The sequence below is a fragment of the Schistocerca serialis genome, chromosome 1 (assembly GCF_023864345.2).
Source record: "Schistocerca serialis cubense isolate TAMUIC-IGC-003099 chromosome 1, iqSchSeri2.2, whole genome shotgun sequence".
Taxonomy (NCBI): domain Eukaryota; kingdom Metazoa; phylum Arthropoda; class Insecta; order Orthoptera; family Acrididae; genus Schistocerca; species Schistocerca serialis.
Window position 1 is genome coordinate 850,683,724 of NC_064638.1, and position 9,608 is coordinate 850,693,331.

The 9,608-nt window shown below is 41.9% G+C and overlaps 1 non-coding gene across 1 annotated transcript; it reads left to right on the forward strand.

Moving 5' to 3' along the window:
- The first annotated feature begins 5,408 nt into the window (after positions 1-5,408).
- Trnat-ugu (transfer RNA threonine (anticodon UGU)) lies at positions 5,409-5,483 on the forward strand. The gene has a single exon. It is a non-coding gene; the product is annotated as a tRNA-Thr (tRNA).
- Positions 5,484-9,608: the final 4,125 nt, after the last annotated feature.

Consider the following 9,608-nt stretch of genomic DNA (forward strand, 5'->3'; position numbering starts at 1 on the left):
ATTAGATGGGTAGATCACATAACTGATGAGGAAGTATTGAATAGGATTGGGGAGAAGAGAAGTTTGTGGCACAACTTGACCAGTAGAAGGGATCGGTTGGTAGGACACGTTCTGAGGCATCAAGGGATCACCAATTTAGTATTGGAGGGCAGCGTGGAGGGTAAAAATCGTAGGGGAGACCGAGAGATGAATACATTAAGCAGATTCAGAAGGATGTAGGTTGCAGTAGGTACTGGGAGATGAAAAAGCTTGCACAGTATAGAGTAGCATGGAGAGCTGCATCAAACCAGTCTCAGGACTGAAGACCACAACAACAACAACAACAACACAAAAAATGGTTCAAATGGCTCTGAGCACTATGGGACTTAACTTCTGAGGTCATCAGTCCCCTAGAACTTAGGACTACTTAAACCTAACTAACCTAAGGACATCACACACATCCATGCCCGAGGCAGGATTCGAATCTGCGACCGTAGTGGTCACTCGGTTCCAGACTGTAGCGCCTAGAACCGCTCAGCCACTCTGGCCGGCAATAAACTACACCTGCATGCACAAAAATTGCCTTCTTTCCAGGAAATACTAAATTTTTCCTTCATCACCAAGAGAAGCCGTGCTTGACGGATGGGCTCAGCTGGTCAAAAAGTGTCACATTAACCTGTATTAGAGACCCTGGCACCATGTGCAGCTGTGCTGACAACTCTGCCATATTGCCTTCCTCTGACATATCACATATTTTCAGTTCATAGATGAGTTGTTCTCGTTTTAGATAACTGATCCTGATAACATTTCAGGCTCCATAGGTCCATTTAGTACACCTGAAATGGGACGAACACAGACAGATTCTGGTAAAACAAGTTACACAAATATCATAAACTTCCTACATCACCAAAAAAGCTGGTATCTCTTTACTTCCTCTCTTGTTTTGCCATCTGCCTCCTTACATGCATTTTATTTTCATTTTTGCCTAATTACCATTAACATGCATAAGTATAATCTGCATTTTGATAAAAGAGAAAGGTTGGCACTCCGTCTTAAGGAATATAGCACCAGGTCTAATTTTGTACTTAGTTTTGTGCATGTAATTAATTTCTTAATTTATTTTGACCATTCCTAGTGAATATATTTCATTATAGGGTGAAATCAGTAATTGTTTCATGACTTAGATTCTATTGTTAACTTATAAACAAATATAAATTATGCACTAATTACAAACATTTGGAAGAAGAACTCCTAGGATTCTTAAGGCTACAGCCACACTAGCATTTTTTGAAGCTGGACACTCAGCGTCTAAAGAAGCAACTTCAGAAGTCACTTGGTGGCCACATTCGACCGTGTACGTAACTTCTTTCAGCGCAACGTGTCCTAGCGACCAAAGACATGAATGTGGCCATATATGGCTCAGTAGCATTCCAGACCTGCCTGGGTGACATTGCAACATTGAGAAATGAATGTATTATGTAAACAATCTGCAACAATAATATGTGCTGCATTGTTACTGATTTGACGGAGACAACATAGACAAAAATGACGTTTTTGGACTCGTCCAATAATTAAGGATAGATCAGAGAGGGGAACATTCAATCTGCTACACAACAAACTTAAAGAAAACCCTGAAAAGTTTTTTGAGGACTACAGGATGTCTATCAAGTCATACGAAACTCTGCTGTCTAATGTGTCGAATGCTATTACTGGAAGAAACACTCGACTATGTGATTGTATAAGGGCTGAAGAAAAACTGTCAATTACTCTGAGGTAAGTGAAGTTTTATTACTTATTGTATTATTTTTTTACAATGCATAAAAGGACAAGATTGAATCTTCTGATTTTTCCTCAAAGATCATTGTAGGTGTGTTGCTTGGGGACTGAGATGATTGTTGGTCACTTTCAGATGTAATTCTGGACGGCAATGCATGTGTGTAGGACTGAACCAACCGTAAATATGTCAAATGAAAATCCATCTTGTCAGCTGGGCTAAAGTTCTTAATAAGCGGCATTTACGAAAGTAAGAACATTTCATCTGGATCATTAGTTCTAGGTTCCTTTGTATGTGATTGTTGCAAACTCATTTCCAAAACGCCCAAAAATTTTTTTCAAACTCGTCCTGTTTTCGTTTCTTTCTCCCTTTGCACTGTGTGAGCAGGGGGCGAGGCTTTGGATATAGTAAGCTGTATTTCAGGTGTTGTATTTGCTTCTTGTTGTGCAGTGTTGTTGTCAGCGTCTTGTGTACTTTCTGTTAGATCGACAGCCATATTCCCAGATGTCCTGTGGTAAAAAGAGAAAACTGTAATTGTCCACAGTAAAATTTTATAATTTGTGGCCCTGCATGGCTCAGTCTGGAACTTAAAAATGCACGAATATTATAAATATGGAATACTCGCTTTCTTTCTACACATAAAGATTGGATAAATGACAACCATTTGTGATAAGTGTAATGTTTCCTGGGTTTTGATGAATCTCTACTTTTGCCATCGTGCATTTTCACATTTTTGTAGTAGCAATCCTTAATGTTTCATTGCAGGTATCTTGCAACTGGCAATTCCATCAGATCTCTACACTTCCAGTTTCTACTTGGACGTTCAAAAATTTCAAAGATTATTTGAGAGAGATGCTCAGCAATCTGGGAAACAATGCAAGGCCCAACTGCTGAAGATTGGTTGAATATTAGTTTACAGTATGAAAAAAAAGCCAATTTTCCACATTGCGTGAGATGTATTGACGGTAAGTATATTAGAGTGATCAATCCATGGGGACTGAGTAGTGAATACTTTAACTACAAGAAGTACTTTTCAATAGTTTTAATGGCAGTAGCTGACACAAATTACTGCTTTTCCCAAACCTGTTTCACAGAGGAAGACCGCACTGCAGTTCCTTCTCTAAATCCTCACACAAACGAAAAAATGGCTGACATCGAAATAAGTGTCCAAGGAATAGAAAAGCAACTGGAATCACTCAACAGAGGAAAGTCCACTGGACCTGACGGGATACCAATTCGATTCTACACAGAGTACGCGAAAGAACTTGCCCCCTTCTAACAGCCGTGTACCGCAAGTCTCTAGAGGAACGGAGGATTCCAAATGATTGGAAAAGAGCACAGGTAGTCCTAGTCTTCAAGAAGGGTCGTCAAGCAGATGCGCAAAACTATAGACCTATATCTCTGACGTCGATCTGTTGTAGAATTTTAGAACATGTTTTTTGCTCGAGTATCATGTCGTTTTTGGAAACCCAGAATCTACTATGTAGGAATCAACATGGATTCCGGAAACAGCGATCGTGTGAGACCCAACTCGCTTTATTTGTTCATGAGACCCAGAAAATATTAGATACAGGCTCCCAGGTAGATGCTATTTTTCTTGACTTCCAGAAGGCGTTCTATACAGTTCCGCACTGTCGCCTGATAAACAAAGTAAGAGCCTACGGAATATCAGACCAGCTGTGTGGCTGGATTGAAGAGTTTTTAGCAAACAGAACACAGCATGTTGTTGTCAATGGAGAGACGTCTACAGACGTTAAAGTAACCTCTGGCGTGCCACAGGGGAGTGTTATGGGACCATTGCTTTTCACAATATATATAAATGACCTAGTAGATAGTGTCGGAAGTTCCATGCGGCTTTTCGCGGATGATGCTGTAGTATACAGAGAAGTTGCAGCATTAGAAAATTGTAGCGAAATGCAGGAAGATCTGCAGCGGATAGGCACTTGGTGCAGGGAGTGGCAACTGTCCCTTAACATAGACAAATGTAATGTATTGCGAATACATAGAAAGAAGGTTCCTTTATTGTATGATTATATGATAGCGGAACAAACACTGGTAGCAGTTACTTCTGTAAAATATCTGGGAGTATGCGTGCGGAACGATTTGAAGTGGAATGATCATATAAAATTAATTGTTAGTAAGGCGGGTACCAGGTTGAGATTCATTGGGAGAGTGCTTAGAAAATGTAGTCCATCAACAAAGGAGGTGGCTTACAAAACACTCGTTCGACTTGAGTATTGCTCATCAGTGTGGGATCCGTACCAGATCGGTTCGACGGAGGAGATAGAGAAGATCCAAAGAAGAGCGGTGCGTTTCGTCACAGGGTTATTTGGTAACCGTGATAGCGTTACGGAGATGTTTAATAAACTCAAGTGGCAGGCTCTGCAAGAGAGGCGCTCTGCATCGCGGTGTAGATTGCTCGCCAGGTTTCGAGAGGGTGCGTTTCTGGATGAGGTATCGAATATATTGCATCCCCCTACTTATACCTCCCGAGGAGATCACGAATGTAAAATTAGAGAGATTAGAGCGCGCACGGAGGCTTTCAGACAGTCGTTCTTCCCGCGAACCATACGCGACTGGAACAGGAAAGGGAGGTAATGGCAGTGGCACGTAAAGTGCCCTCCGCCACACACCGTTGGGTGGCTTGCGGAGTATAAATGTAGATGTAGACGTAGATGTAGATATATATAGATGTTGGGGTCTTTGGACATGAGGGAGATTCAAACATCCTAAAAAGTACTAATTTTGGTAAGAAACTCTATTCCAACTATTTACCATTACCACCACCAGCCCCCTTACCAAACAATACATCTGGTCGATTACTGCCATATGTGTTTCTAGCAGATGAAGCCTTTGCTCTGTGTGAAAACCTACTGAGACCAAGAATTTTTAACAACCATTTATCGACTGCCAGGCGGCACATGGAATGTGCATTAGGTATTTTAGCCAATAAATGGCGTATATTCCACCTTCCGATTTACGTCAGTATCGATTTGGTTGACATCATTGTTACAGTCACTTGTGTACTGCATAACTTTGTGAAGAAAAGCGACGGGTACAACTCTGACGACACTTTATCGTGTCCTTTGGACAGCATTCCAGCACAGGGGACAAGAGGGACCGTGAAAAAAACACACACAAGAGATCAGTTTGGAGAATATTTCTGTTCTACTGCAGATTCTGTACCCTGGCAAAACTGATACGCAAACATTGCCGAGTGAGAAAGACTGCTGGCATAACAAGACACCTCTAATATTCTACAATAAAGAACACATATTGTGACTTCTTGTACTTACTTAACAAACATAATTCACCAGATGCCTTTCATGAAATATAAATATTTTATTGTATTTTTGATCTTTTATACTACCCAAATTAAATGTTTTTCCTAAACATGTAGGACATGTCCGAAAGAACAGACACCATATCTATATAAGTATATAGTTCTGGCAACACCGGCCATGACCTCCTCCTCCTGTGCAGATGCATACCTATTTCCCGAACTCTTATGGGACTTGGTAAGAATGTCTTGCATGAGTAATGAGTGTGTTGGGGTGGGGGACATATGAATGTAGTGTGTGGACATACAAGGTGAGAATGTGTGTCTCGCAGGAAGTGTGCATGAGATAGTCCCTGCAGTCGCGCTATCCTCTGTGCCCTCGGTGGCTCAGATGGATAGACCGTCTGCCTTGTAAGCAGGAGATCCCGGGTTCAAGTCCCGGTCAGGGCACACATTTTCACCTGTCCATGTTGATATATATCAATGCCCGTTAGCAGCTGAAGGTATTAATATAATTCTAATTTCATTCTTGATGGCTGCAGGTCGTGTGTTTCGTATCTGAGGAATACGTGTGACCTTCCGTGTAAGTTTTTAACTTTTCATTTTCCATTATTTATTGTTATTTGTTTGATGCTTATTAGTAATTTAAAGTAGTGTACAGGGTGAATTTACATGTGTCTCGAATCGACAGTGAAATTAAACTAAATTGTGTGTGTCAGACATGCGTGACCTTCAGTGCTTGTATTACGTCATTTATTCAGTTTTGTTTAACATTTATTTCTTAGGTACTATGGGGGACAAAGAGCTGTATAATTTAAACAATCCTTTGGATGTTGTAGCTGTGATAAATGCAATTTTGCATAATACTGACAATGGGGATGATCAGGACAACAGTTATATAGAGGGCAGTGACACTGATGAAGAAGAGCATGTATCGGAAAGAGATGGAGATTCTGATAAGGAACTGAGTGCTCAGTCCAGCTCAGAAGACAACAAAGATGAGATCAGCAAATTGGAATTTCAAGCTGTTCAAAGGAAAAATAAAAAATAATCGAGGTTTGGCCATGGCAAAAAAAGCCAAGGAACATGCAAAGATGAGGTAAACAAAATATTTTACTTCATCTGCCAGAGTAATCGGACCTGCAAAAATTCTGACTAATATTCTAGATTCATGGAAATGTCTCATCTCTGACACAATTATTCAATGTATTGTAGAAAATACAAACAAATTTATTCTTACAATACAAGATAACTATTCTTGTTCAAGGGATGCTCAACAGACAAACACAGTGGAATTGAAAGCCTTATTTGGGCTGCTTTCTCTCGTTGGGGTGTACCACGCGAATCATCTGAATATCAAGAACTTATGGTGGATGGATGACTTCCTAACCATAATGAGTATAAAAAGATTTCAGTTTTTAATGTGATTTATTCGTTTTGATGATGTGGAAAGAAGAGAAGAACGAAGAAAAACTGACCGCCTAGCTCCTATAAGAATTATTTTTGAAGAATTCTTTGTGAACTGCCAAAAATGCTATTCATTTGGCGAAAATGTCACAATCGACAAAAAACTTGAGGCTTTTTGAGGTAGATGCAGTTTCATACAATATATGTCATAAAAACCAAGCAAATATGGCATAAAAATTTGTGCTATAGTCGACTCTTGGATATTTTATACATATACTATGGAAATATATGCTGGAACCCAACCAGAAGGTCCATTTAGCGCTAGTAATAAACTTTCTGACATTGTGAAAAGGTTAGCAGCACCCATTTTCTACAGTGGGAGAAATATCATGGCCGTCAGTTGGCTTACGAATTACAATTTGGTAAAGGAATTGGCATAAAAAAATTTCATACATTGGCAGTTAGGTAAAAATAAGCCTCAAATTCCTCCAGAACTTACAATGACCAGAAAACAAGAACGCTACTCAAGTCTGTTTGGTTTTCGCAAAGAGGCAACACTTGTTTCATACATGCCAAAAAGTACAAGAATGTTTAGTTGATATCCAGCCTTCTTAGGTAAAAATAAGCCTCAAATTCCTCCAGAACTTACAATGACCAGAAAACAAGAGCGCTACTCAAGTCTGTTTGGTTTTCGCAAAGAGGCAACACTTGTTTCATACATGCCAAAAAGTACAAGAATGTTTAGTTGATATCCAGCCTTCTCAATGATGGAAAAATCGATGAAGGAACAGGTGATCTCAAGAAACCAGAAATTATAACTTTTTATAATCACACAAAAGGAGGCGTTGACACTGTCAATAAACTTTATGGGTCTTTCAGCGTTGTGAGAAACACAGAGTGATGGCCTCTGGTGGTGTTTTTTTCAAGTGATGAATGTTGCTGCCATAAATTCATTTATAATTTGGAAAGGAAACACCGGCAATAATCTCAAGAGAATAAAATATCTCAGATATCTTTCGAACGAACTTGTGCAAGGACATGTAAAAGGAGAAGTACTAAAGTAACTGGAGACCTCCATGCAAAAATTTTAAACGTGTCGCATACAGAGGATGAGCACCAACAGCAACAAAGAGGAGGAGGAGGAGGAGGAGGAGGAAGAGATCAACCTCAGGAACCTCTGAAGAAAACAGGTTGGCCATGTTTAGTCAGTAAGAAAACGAGAATCACCCATTTCATATGTGAAATATGTGGACAGTTTATTTGTTTACAGTATTCAAGAAATGTTTGCAATGATTTTATTTCAGCTTCTAAATAATCACCCTTTTCAAGTGCGAGATATATACACTCCTGGAAATTGAAATAAGAACACCGTGAATTCATTGTCCCAGGAAGGGGAAACTTTATTGACACATTCCTGGGGTCAGATACATCACATGATCACACTGACAGAACCACAGGCACATAGACACAGGCAACAGAGCATGCACAATGTCGGCACTAGTACAGTGTATATCCACCTTTCGCAGCAATGCAGGCTGCTATTCTCCCATGGAGACGATCATAGAGATGCTGGATGTAGTCCCGTGGAACGGCTTGCCATGCCATTTGCACCTGGCACCTCAGTTGGACCAGCGTTCGTGCTGGACGTGCAGACCGCGTGAGACGACGCTTCATCCAGTCCCAAACATGCTCAATGGGGGGACAGATCCGGAGATCTTGCTGGCCAGGGTAGTTGACTTACACCTTCTAGAGCACGTTGGGTGGCACGGGATACATGCGGACGTGCATTGTCCTGTTGGAACAGCAAGTTCCCTTGCCGGTCTAGGAATGGTAGAACGATGGGTTCGATGACGGTTTGGATGTACCGTGCACTATTCAGTGTCCCCTCGACGATCACCAGTGGTGTACGGCCAGTGTAGGAGATCGCTCCCCACACCATGATGCCGGGTGTTGGCCCTGTGTGCCTCGGTCTTGTGCAGTCCTGATTGTGGTGCTCACCTGCACGGCGCCAAACACGCATACGACCATCATTGGCACCAAGGCAGAAGCGACTCTCATCGCTGAAGACGACACGTCTCCATTCGTCCCTCCATTCACGCCTGTCGCGACACCACTGGAGGCGGGCTGCACGATGTTGGGGCGTGAGCGGAAGACGGCCTAACGGTGTGCGGGACCGTAGCCCAGCTTCATGGAGACGGTTGCGAATGGTCCTCGCCAATACCCCAGGAGCAACAGTGTCCCTAATTTGCTGGGAAGTGGCGGTGCGGTCCCCTACGGCACTGCGTAGGATCCTACGTTCTTGGCGTGCATCCGTGCGTCGCTGCGGTCCGGCCACAGGTCGACGGGCACGTGCACCTTCCGCCGACCACTGGCGACAACATCGATGTACTGTGGAGACCTCACGCCCCACGTGTTGAGCAATTCGGCGGTACGTCCACCCGGCCTCCCGCATGCCCACTATACGCCCTCGCTCAAAGTCCGTCAACTGCACATACGATTCATGTCCACGCTGTCGCGGCATGCTACCAGTGTTAAAGACTGCGATGGAGCTCCGTATGCCATGGCAAACTGGCTGACACTGACGGCGGCGGTGCACAAATGCTGCGCAGCTAGCGCCATTCGACGGCCAACACCGCGGTTCCTGATGTGTCCGCTGTGCCGTGCGTGTGATCATTGCTTGTACAGCCCTCTCGCAGTGTCTGGAGCAAGTATGGTGGGTCTGACACGCCGGTGTCAATGTGTTCTTTTTTCCATTTCCAGGAGTGTAGATGATATGTTTTGTTTACATCATTCAAGAAATGTTTGCATTGATTGTATTTCAGCTTCCAAATAACTTTAGTATAATGAGAAATCAGAATTTCGAGCACAATCCTGTATAAATTTGACATTCATACACGAAAAGTATGTATCAGTACCTTAAGAAGCTGTGGAAAGAAAATGTGTGTTTTGAAGCATAATTTTATTTATAAATAATTTTTTACCTTGCTTTTGTTTGTATAACCCATGAATAATACCTAATATTACCTTTATGATAAAAATTTAATGTTTAAAAAGACATGAAGTTTATTAAAAACAATTGGTATGTGTGAGATACGCGCGATTGCCTCTGAAGGCGTGCCTATCGGAAGGTTAATTGCTTCCAAAATAATAACCAGGTTTGTCAAAAGT